The sequence below is a fragment of the Phyllobates terribilis genome, unplaced genomic scaffold (genome assembly GCF_046119375.1).
Source record: "Phyllobates terribilis strain yellow unplaced genomic scaffold, ASM4611937v1 Scaffold_4__5_contigs__length_816908805, whole genome shotgun sequence".
In the NCBI taxonomy this organism is placed as follows: domain Eukaryota; kingdom Metazoa; phylum Chordata; class Amphibia; order Anura; family Dendrobatidae; genus Phyllobates; species Phyllobates terribilis.
The window spans coordinates 421429688-421441845 of NW_027362764.1; the positions used below are offsets into that span (position 1 = coordinate 421429688).

At 40.4% G+C, this 12158-nt stretch overlaps 1 protein-coding gene across 2 annotated transcripts in view; it reads right to left on the reverse strand.

Moving 5' to 3' along the window:
• The window catches only part of FBXL7 (F-box and leucine rich repeat protein 7), a 305779-nt gene that overhangs the window by 93003 nt on the left and 200618 nt on the right, over positions 1–12158 (reverse strand). The window lies entirely within an intron of this gene.

The window sequence follows — 12158 nt, forward strand, 5'->3', positions numbered from 1 at the left end:
GGGAGAAAGACACTAAAAGGATGTTGTGCTATAAAATATAAATTGATTTATTATTCTTGTGTTATCATACAAAAACATTGCAGAGGTATGGCTTAATGGCATTCTCTCAATACACAAAGGAGTTGCTTATATATACATATATATATATATATATATATATATATATATAGATAGATATATATATACACACATATACAGTGTGGTCCAAAAGTAGGTGGACAGAAAGTGTATTAAGGTTATGAAGGGGGAGATTTATCAAACACTAAATTGCACCCGCCTGTCTGGATCATCTTCCAATAAGACGTGGTTGATAAGCTTTCCACCCAATAGATTTCACGATTCGCATAATAGAAGCTCGTGAAAATCCCAATTCCAAAGAAGCTCTTCTGGTGGACTTTTTTGGACTGTATCTTGGGTCGACCGGTTTTTGGCGCATTAAGGATTGAGCCAGTGGCATTGAATTTGTTATGAATGCGGTAAATGGTTTGTCTCTTTGGGGCTTGAGTACCAAATGTTTCAACCCAATTTGCTCTAACGGTTTCAGCATTTTGAGATTTCCAATACTCTGTTAAAATCCATTTTCTTTGATCTGTATTTAAATTATTTGCCATTATGTGTTATCTGAATTATCTGAAAAGAAAACAGATTTGGGGGAGATCTATCTGTGAAAACTAGATCTGCAAAACTGGCTCAGTTGCCGTTAGCAACCAATCAGATTCCACCTTTCATTTTCCAAAGAGTCTGTGACGAATGAAAAGTGGAATCTGATTGGTTGCTAAGGGCAACTGAGCCAAGTTTCACTTTACACCACGTTTGATAAATCTCCCCCTTCAGGACCTTATTACACTTTCTGTCCACCTACTTTTGGACCACCCTGTATATACGCAGTGCCATGAAAAAGTATTCATATCCCGTGAACTTTTCCACATTTTTTCATGTTACACCCACAAACTTAAATGCATTTCTTTTGGAATTTATGTGATATACCAACAGAAAGTAGCAAGTGTTTGTGAAGTGTAAAGGAAATAATACATAGTTTTCTAATTCTGCTGTCTAAATCCTGAGACCAATTTCCCCCAAAAGTCACAGTAAATTGAGTTCACCTGTGTATAATTTATTCTCAGTATAACTACAGCTGTTTTGTGAAGACCTTGTAGGTTTGTTTGAGAACATTATGGATCAAACAGCATCATGAAAACCAAGGAACACACCAGACAGGTCAGGGATAACATTGTGGAGAAGAGTAAAGCAGAGTTAGGTTATAGAAAAATAGCACAAGCTCTGAACATCTCACAGAGCACTGTTCAATCCATCATTTAAAAATGGAAAAGGTATGGCACAATTACAAACCTACCAAGACATGGCCGTCCACCTAAACTGACATCCCAAGCAAGGTGAGCACTAACTAGAGAAGAATCCAAGAGGCCCATGGTCACTTTGGAGGATCTATAGAGATCCACATCCCAGGCTCGAGAATCTGTCCATAGGACAACTATTTGTCGTAAACGTCACAAATCTGGCCTTTATGGAAGAGTGGTGAGAAGAAAACCATTTTTTAAAGCAAGCCATAAGAAGTCCCATGTAGGGGACACAGGTAGCACATGGAAGAAAGTGCTCTGGTCAGATGGGACTAATGTAGAAAGTCCCCCAGCAATGTATTTTTAGGATCATATGAATAATACTTGAATGGTAGCAGAACAAACCCAGATAGAAATCTGTAAAAAAGATAGGTCCCCGTGGATGGAAAGGGATTCCTTTACTTAGAAGTAAAAAATTGGATGGGCACCATTAACTTGTGAGTAATAAAGTTTAGGTGTCCCTCAACACAGGATAATAAGAATGGTAAAACCGATTTTTTTTCATGTAAGAATACCCTGCATATTTTTTTTTATCAGACAGGTTTTTTTTTTTAACATGTTATGTAGTTTTAGTAGAATTTGGCTGTTTCTGCCTCTATCTCTCTAGCTGTTAAACTTAAAGTTCTACTCTACCATTACATGAGATGAGCGGGACAATAAAACAGATGAGGTATAAATAGGGCATAGGCACTGCCAAGACTGTCACTATTTGGCACATAGCACTCAGGTATATTGAAGCTGAAAGAAAGCAAGCCACATAAATGTCTGTTTAGAGAAAAGAATCAGGTCCTATGTAAATTACCACAAGTATTTTAGCGATATAAAGCTAGAGATTTTGCTCTTGGCCAAATATCACACTTGGATTTATGAATTAAAAAAAAGTTTACAGTCCTGAACACAACATAAAGACATTATAATGACGAAAGCCAACTTTAAGAGGCCAGGGCTGAGACTGTAGAATTAGGATAAATGTTGATATAAAAACAACTATAAATGTATGCCTAAAAAAACAAGCATATACAGCCAACGCAAACTCCCTGGAATTTCTCAGGGAATGATATAAAATGAAACAGCGACATAATAAGCCCACTTTATATTAGGATTGTCCTAATACTGTACTTGGACGTGAAGCACAGTCTGGGGGGAGGAAGCATTATCAGCTTAAAGGGGTGGTCTGAAGTCAAACTAAATTTCATTCTAAATCCCTATCTATTTAGTGCCATAATCTAAACTATTTTTTAATATACTTGTATTAAAAAGTCCCTACCGTTCCCTAACTACACTATCTTACTGTTATTCTATTTTTTTAAACTATTTCCTGTGTGATGACGCTTAGTTTGACAATCTCAGTGCATGTTGGGATACTCAAACGAAGCATCATCAGAGCAGGGGCAGAGGCTGCGGTCACTGCAACAGCCTCTGTCCCCTACCTGAATCGAAGCTTCATCAGTGACCCTTGTTTCTGGGGTTGTGCCTGTCCCTGCTGATCTGTGACAGCATCCGCTCTGTTGTTGGCTCTGATCAATAATAATCTGCCGGCAAGATAGCGGTGTCAGAATACCCAGCATGCAGGAGATCAGTGATGTCACTAGCGGGGGCGGTGCTAGTCTCCTGCATGCCGCGTATTCTGATGCCGCTCTGTTGCCGGCTGATTATTACCGATCTGACAACAGAGCGGACCCTGTCACTGTGCAGCTTGCACAGCTCGCAGGGAGGGACACAGCCGCGACACAGCAGGGACGAGCACAGTCCCTGAAAGGAGCATCAATGATGATGCTTCGTTTCAGAGAGGGGGCAGAGGTTGTGACAATGGCCACAGCCTCTGCCCCCTACTCTGCTGATGCTTCATTTGAGTATCCCAGGATGCACTGGGATTCTCAAACAAAGTGTCATCAGACAGTAAGTAGAGAAAAAAATAGAATAGAAGTTAGTTTAATGAGGGAACTGTAGGGAACAGTATGGAGCTTTTAATACAAATATATTAAAAAATAGCTAAGATCATGGCACTAAATAGATAGGGATGTAAAATGAAATCTAGTTTGACTTCGGACCACTCCTCTAAGGTAGTGAATATACCCCGCAATGCATATCTGTTTACCCAGAAGAAATGTCTCACATTCATGGATGTGACTGATAAAGGACAAGCTTCATTGTCATTGTACACTACAAGGAACCCTTTTGCTAAACTGACATTTTACTTTAAATACTGACCGGGAGCCGGGAGCATTGCAAGGCTTAAAAGTCTCCTCACCTTGGTATGTCAGGCTTGACATGTCACTCTCCGCAAGGAGGAACGTTACCTCTTGGATCCCGGTCAGACGCCTCTCACCCAGCCAAACCAGATCTCACACTTTGCACTGACGAGGGGCAATTCCCCGAAACACAGCATCTGCAAATTGAGATTCCGATTTGGCCTTTATCCTACGTCATGTGGCAAGTCTCGTTAGAGGGTCGATATTGACTTTTAGGACTGCTTCTCCCAATAGGTGGAATTAGAGTTCTAGTCCTCATCCTCTCTGAAGAGACAATTTGCATACTGTGAATACTATTATGGAAATAACTATTGTATGAACTATTATTATCTATTATACCATATTAAACTATATTGAAATATAACTGATAACAATAATTTTAAAAGTAAAGAGAAAATATGCTGATATTAATAAGAAAGAGACCCAACACTTCTAAATGTTACTTCTAAACATAAAACAGCAAATAGTCTTAAATAAAGATTTCAACACAAGTTTTTAAAAGGATTTTGACCTTTTTACGTTTGGAGAATTTGGTTCTGTGAGGGGCTGTAAAGTGTACCCTCATTTACTATAATGACCCTAAGGATTTGCACCCCAGTTTAAATACAAGACACTGTGAAATATGAGCACTGTGCCTTTTCTTATAGCTTTATTCACATGCAGGCTACATATGCTATTCATTTCAATATACAGCAGAGGAGGGAGAGATTTGAATTATAGCAGCCCTTTACTTCCTCCCTGCTTAGCGAAATATCGATAAACCCTTTAATAGGATATATTAATGGATCCATCATGCATGTAGAATCCACTAAGATTAAGTTGATCTAGATAGATTGTCATGAGTTATTCTGTATGGTTACACACAGGGAGCCTACTGCCACATGCTACACAGGAACACTATGATATAACTAGGGGCCTTCAGTAGATTCGGGTCAAATTTGGTGACTATCTTGAAGTTTGGTCTCCAACCTGCAACCACATGTGACTGAAACTCTGCCTATGTGAGCTGGCCATATGCAAAATGGAAATATTACCTTTAAAATTGTGATGTCATTATCACTGCAAAAGGGCAATGTGGCTGCCACAGTGTGGGTTAGCTTCCTGACACGTACAAATAATGAAAGCAATATTTACTGCTGTGCATTGGATGCCGCATGGTGGAAAATGTCTTTTAATTAGTGTAACTACAGATAATGGTTTCAGCCTGGATTTACTTGCTATAGTAAGAGTCCCATATCCAGGTATTGAAAAGAAGAATGACTGATATTATCCAAAGAATTGTAGAAATAACAAAAAAAATGGATGGGCACCACTAACTTATGAATCATAAAGTTAAGTTGCCTCTCTAATATCTATACTTAATGGGGTATTCCCATCTCCAAGATCCTATCCCAATAGCTAGTATGTGTAGTAATAATAATAATATTAGCAAATACCTCCAATTAGAAATATAGAATAATCCTTCTGATTCACTATTTCGCTTAGCCCATGTGCAGGACATTGCAGTAACTTAGGTATCCATGGTTATGACCACTAACAGCTAATATGAATGGTCGTAACCATGGATACCTAAGCTACTGCAATGCCCTGCATATGGGGTAAGTGACACAGCGAATCAAAAGAACTATTCTACATTTCTAATTGGAGGTATTTGCTAATATTATTATTATTACACATACTATATATTGAGATAGGATATTGGAGATGGAAATACCCCATTAATGTCTGTAAAAAGAATATGTCACCTAATAAAGTTAGAATCAGCATCATTATAGAAAGATGGTGCCATGCTTCATCATAGCTGGGAATATAAGGGTTGTCTGAGAAGTGTTACAGGCACTGTATTCTCTCTTACTAAGGAGAAACTATTTCTAGGGGTCAATACTGCCATAAAGGTGTTGTCTGACCAATTAAAAACATTCTTGAATAGTCTGCAAATGTAAACTAATTGGACTTATTAATATGCTATCATTTTGTAAATGTAATGGATGATACAATCGCAGAGCTGATGATTCCTGACATGAACATTCTTCTGCACAATCAAACACATTCGGACAGATACGACCCCTGGCAAAAATTATGGAATCACCGGACTCGGAGGATGTTCATTCAGTTGTTTAATGTTGTTGAAAAAAAGCAGATCACAGACATGACACAAAACTAAAGTCATTTCAAACGGAAACTTTAGGGCTTTAAGAAACACTAAAAGAAATCAAGATTAAAAATGTGGTACTCAGTAAGGGTAATTTTTTTTAAACCAAACAGAGGGAAAAAATTATGGAATCACTCAATTCTGAGGAAAAAATTATGGAATCATGAAAAACAAACACACAAAAGAACACTCCAATACATCACTAGTATTTTGTTGCACCACCTCTAGCTTTAATAACAGCTTGCAGTCTCTGAGGCATGGACTTAATGAGTGACAAACAGTACTCTTCATCAATCTGGCTCCAACTTTCTCTGATTGCTGTTGCCAGATCAGTTTTGCAGATTGGAGCCTTGTCATGGACCATTTTCTTCAACTTCCACCAAAGATTTTCAATTGGATTGAGATCCGGACTATTTGCAGGCCATGACACTGACCTTATGTGTCTTCTTTCAAGGAATGTTTTCACAGTTTTTGCTCTATGGCAGGATGCATTATCATTTTGAAAAATTCTGTCATCATCCCCAAACATCCTTTCAATTGATGGGATAAGAAAACTGTCCAAAATATCAATGTAAACTTGGGCATTTATTGAAGATGGGATGACAGCCATCTCCCCAGTGCCTTTACCTGACATGCAGCCCCATATCATCAATGACTGTGGAAATTTGCATGTTGTCTTCATGCAGTCATCTTTATAAATCTCATTGGAACAGCATCATCACCTTGCCCAATGCAGATTGGCGATTCATCACTGAATGTGTCTTTCATCCAGTCATCCACAGTCCACGATTGCTTTTCCTTAGCCCATTGTAACCTTGTTTTTTTCTGTTTAGGTGTTAATGGTGGCTTATGTTTAGCTTTTCTGTATGTAAATCCCATTTCCTTTAGGCGGTTTCTTACAGTTCGGTCACAAACATTGACTCCAGATTCCTCCCATTCGTTCCTCATTTGTTTTGTTGTGCATTTCCTGTTTTGGAGACATATTGCTTTAAGTTTCCAGTCTTAACGCTTTGATGTCTTCCTTGGTCTACCAGTATGTTGGCCTTTAACAACCTTCCCATTTTGTTTGCATTTGGTCCAGATTTTAGACACAGCTGACTGTGTACAACCAACATCTTTTGCAACATTGCGTGATGATTTACCTTCTTTTAAGAGTTTGATAATCCTCTCCTCTGTTTCAGTTGACATCTCTCATGTTGGAGCCATGATTCATGTCAGTCCACTTGGTGCAACAGCTTTCCAAGGTGTGATCACTCCTTTTTAGATGCAGACAAACGAGCAGATCTAATTTGATGCAGGTGTTAGTTTTGGAAATGAAAATTTACAGGGTGATTCCATAATTTTTTCCTCAGAATTGAGTGATTCCATAATTTTTTCCCTCTGCTTGGTCTGAAAAAAATTACCCTTACTGAGTACCATATTTTTAATCTTGATTTAATCTTCATTTCTTTTAGTGTTTCTTAAAGCCCTAAAGTTGCCATTTGAAATGACTTTAGTTTTGTGCTATGTCTGTGATCTGCTTTTTTTTAACAACATTAAACAACTGAATGAACATCCTCCGAGCCCGGTGATTCCATAATTTTTGCCAGGGGTTGTAGTAAGCTTCCTCGCCACCCCTGTTTGTCAGAAAGAAGGGCTGGCTGTGAGCCTCAAATAATGAGCGCCTCCCATGACACTCCCTAAATTGATGGGATCAGAAATCAAGTTTCATTCATTTACATTTCCAAATTACAAAGCAGTGGCGGCGCATGGAGTGTTTATGGCTGTGTAATGTCACTCAGTGGGCAGAATTGCACTTGCTTGTGCTCTAAGTCATTACAATGTTATTGCATTCACTTCAATGGAAAAACACTACATAGCCACTAAAGAAGTATGGCGCAGGCAAATACGAAGCAGCTGGGAAGATCATGTAAATTAAAAAGAACTGGCAATCTAATATTGATGTCATATCCATGGGATAAGCCATCCATTTCAAAAGGCTGTTTAATCGCTTTAATATGAGTGTATTTATAAATCAATCTCTTGGAAAAAATAATCAGCATGTGCATAATACTTAACTGCATGTATCTAATCGCATTTCTTACAGGTACTTTAATTAAAACAACTCAATTAAACAAAATAATCTGAAAACATTTCGATAAGATTATGAAAAAACTGATTTACCAAGGCTTACTGCACAGTATGCAAGAAATTAATTTCAAATCTAAAATATTACATTTAAATATACACTAATTATTTGCTTCAGAAACATTTAAGGCCTATAATAGAGAACGAGCATTCATTAGAATACTCTCTTGTCGATTATCAGCTTGTGTAAACATTTTCCAAAAAGGAGAAAAAAAAAACGGCACTATTCATAACTCACACGACTCGAAAGGATAACGGCGCACACCTTGAGATTATTTGGGAACTCTGGGTGCTTCACCAAACGCAAGACTTTTGTGAAACTTTAAAGAGAGGAAAGGCGGCACTCGCTGTCCCATAAAAACGTATTTTATGGCAGAATCATTATGGATACAGGAGAATGCAGGTGCAAGAGACAGACGACGGTCATTTCGCACACAATGGTGTTTCCAAAGAGTGTGGATCCGTTGAAGCACCATTGTGTTAGAAACGGCCGTCGTCCATCTCTTGCACCTGCATTCTCCTGTATCCATTTTTTAATGATTCTACAATAAAACATGCTTTCATGGGACAGAGAGTGCCACCTTTCCTCTCTTTGTAGTTTTGTGCAAACATTTTGCTTACTATCTGACGAACAAACAAAACATTTATTTGTTGGGTGATTGGATCAATCACGCCAGAAATAACATCATTATTTTTGCCCTCTGTAAACAGGTGATGGCTTCCGGCAATATGATATTCTATGTGCACAGAACAATCATGTTAATGATCATTCTGTGTGCATAGAATGTGTTAGCCTGTCTAAACAGACTATTAAATGTCCGTCAATCGATTTACATGAAGCCTATTGGTGATTATTTAATGGCCTCAGTTGGCTTGAATAAATGGGCCCTTACTGGTGTTTGTTTTTTCATTGAAATATTTTTTTCTTACTTAGAGCAAGAGTAGAGAAATAGGGAATAACATAGTCTCAATTATTGAAGTAACATTCTTGTGAAGTACAAAACAGATACTAAAAAACATATTATATATACACACATATACAGTGGGTACAGAATGTATTCAGACCCCTTTACATTTTTCACTCTTTTGTCTCATTGCAGCTATTTGGTAAATTCTAAAAAGTTAATTTTTTTTCTCATTAAAGTACACTCTGCAACCCATCTTCACTGAAAAAAAAACAGAAATGTAGAAATTTTGGCAAATGTATTAAAAAATAAAAACTGAAATATCACATGGTTATAAGTATTCAGACCCTTTGCTCAGACACTCATATTTAAGTCACATGCTGTCCATTTCCTTGTGATCCTCCTTGAGATGGTTCTACTCCTTCATTGGAGTCCAGCTGTGTTTAATTATAGGACTTGATTTGAAAAGGCACACACTTGTCCATATAAGACGTCACAGTGCATGTCAGACCAAATGAGAATCATGAGCTCAAAGGAACTGCCCAAGGAGCTCAGAGACAGAATTGTGGCAAGGCACAGATCTGGCCAAGGTTACACAAGAATTTCTGCATTACTCAAGGTTCCTAAGAGCACAGTGGCCTCCATAATCCTTAAATGGAAGAAGTTTGGGACCACCAGAAGTCTTCCTAGACCTGGCTGTCCAGCCAAACTGAACAATCGTGGGAGAAGAGCCTTGGTGAGAGAGGTAAAGAAGAACCCCAAGATCACTGTGACTGAGCTCCAGAGATGCAGTAGGGAGTTGGGAGAAAGTTCCACAAAGTCAACTATTGTAGCATCGGCGTCTCTGCCTCCCGCTAGGCAGAGACGCCGTCCCTCTCACCTTCCTGTTCAGCGCGCGGTGTCCTCCTGCGCTCCTTCCCTCGCTGCTGCCGACGCGTGCTCCTTCCCGGGCACTGTGCTTAGGGCGCGCGCGCACTCCCCCTCTCTTAATGGGGCCGTGCGCATCGTCCTAAGGGGTCCCTGGCCAATTGCAGAAGGACTTCCCATATATAAGGCACCTCCTCCAAAATGGAGGTGCCCGAGCAAAGTTGTTTGCACTGTGTCTCACCTGTGCTTCAGCCCTCAGGTTCCGCTGCTAGCCTGACTTCTCGTCCTGCCTGCCAGCCTGTTACTTGCCTTGTCTGTCAGACCGCTCACCTGGGAGCGTCCACCAGTTACCTGCCTGTTACCTGCCTCATCTGTCAGACCGCTCACCTGTGAGCATCCACCAGTTACCTGCCTGTTACCTGCCTCGTCTGTCAGACCGCTCACCTGGGAGCGTCCACCAGTTACCTGCCTGTTACCTGCCGCGTCTGTCTGACCGCTCACCTGGGAGCGTCCACCAGTTACCTGACTGTTACCCGCCTCGTCTGTCAGACCGCTCACCTGGGAGCGTCCACCAGTTACCTGCCAGTTACCCGCCTCGTCTGTCTGCTCGCTCACCTGGGAGCACCTGCCTGTTTCCTGCCAGCCTGCCTGGAGACCCTGCCGTCACTTGTTGTGACCATCTTCCTGGTAAAACCTATAGACTGCTACCTGCCCTGCTTTCTCGAACTGTGTCCACCTGCCAGCTACCAGAGACTTCCGCCTGCTTGCCGCGTCCATCCGCTATACTGGTCAGTCCCAGCCATCTGACCCGTCGGAGCCACCAGCTCTCTTGCAAGGTCGTACCCAGAGTGGCACCTGGTCCCTCAGCCCGGATCCTCCCTGGTCACGGTGTCGTTAGCTGCCGTACGACCAGGGTCGGTTCGTGTGGATACTTAGTCACGCCCCTCTGGGTCCCTCCTTGCACCTAGGCACAGAGGTTCCACCACCCGGCCCCGTAACAACTATCACTGCAGCCCTCCACCAGTCGGCCTTTATGGCAGAGTGGCCCAACGGAAGCCTCTCCTCAGTGGAAGACATATGAAAGCCCGCATAGAGTTTGCTCAAAAACACATGAAGGACTCCCAGACTATGAGAAATAAGATTATCTTGTCCGATGAGAAGAATATATAACTTTTTGGTAATAATTCTAAGCGGTATGTGTAGAGAAAACCAGGCACTGGTCATCACCGGCCCAATACAATCCCAACAGTGAAATATGGTGGTGATAGCATCATGCTATGGGGGTATTTTTAAGCTGAAGGGACAGGACCAAGTACAGGCCAAGTACAGAGATATCCTGGATGAAAATCTCTTCCAGAGTGCTCTGGACCTCAGATTTGGCCAAAGATTTACCTTCCAACAAGATAATGACCCTAAGCACACAGCTAAAATAACAAAGGAGTGTCTTCAGAACAACTCTGTGACCATTCTTGACTGGCCCAGCCAGAGCCCTGACCTAAACCCAATTGATCATCTCCGGAGAGACCTGAAAATGGCTGTCCACCAATATTCACCATCCAACCTGACGGAACTGGAGAGGATCTGCAAGGAAGAATGGCAGAGGATCCCCAAATCCAGGTGTGAAAAACTTGTTGCATCATTCCTAAGAAGACTCATGGCTGTACTAGCTCAAAAAGGTGCTTCTACTCAATACTAAGCAAAGGGTCTGAATACTTATGACCATGTGATATATCAGTTTTGCTTTTTTAATAAATTTGCAAAAATTTCTACATTTCTGGGGGGTTTTTTCAGTCAAGATGGGGTGCAGTGTATTTAATGAGAAAAAAAAGAACTTTTAAGAATTTACCAAATGGCTGCAATGAAACAAAGAGTGAAAAATTTAAAGGGGTCTGAATACTTTCCATACCCTCTGTGTATTACTGTTCAAAAGTTTTCAGGCAGCTGTGGAAAGTTAAAATGCCTTCAAAAATACAACTGTAAATACTTTATTTTTATCAATCAAGAAAGTGAAAAGTAAACAAAAGAGAAATCTAAATCAAATTAGTATTTGGTGTGACCAACCTTTGCCTTCAAAATAGCATCATTTCTTCTAGGTACACTTGTACAAAGTCAGGGAGGTTGTTGGATTATAGTCAGGTGTATGAGTAACCAAAGATACCAAACAGGTGATAATGATTATTAATTTCTTATGTAAATTTGAGCCCAGTCATTTACTGAAATAGCTGTGTAGGAGGCTTAAGACTAGGAGAGGAACAGCCAAACTCTGCAGCAAAGGTGAAATTGTAGAAGACTGTCTCATGTCAAAGATCATATACCATGGCAAGACTGAGCACAGCAACAAGACACAAGGTAGTTACACAGCATCAGCAAGGTTTAGTCCAGGAAAAAATGTCAAAGAAGACTTAGCTTTCAAGATGTACTGTGCAAGCTATTTTCAAGAGACACCAAGAAATGGGCAATGCTGAAGAAATACCTCTGCAATACGAGATGGAATATG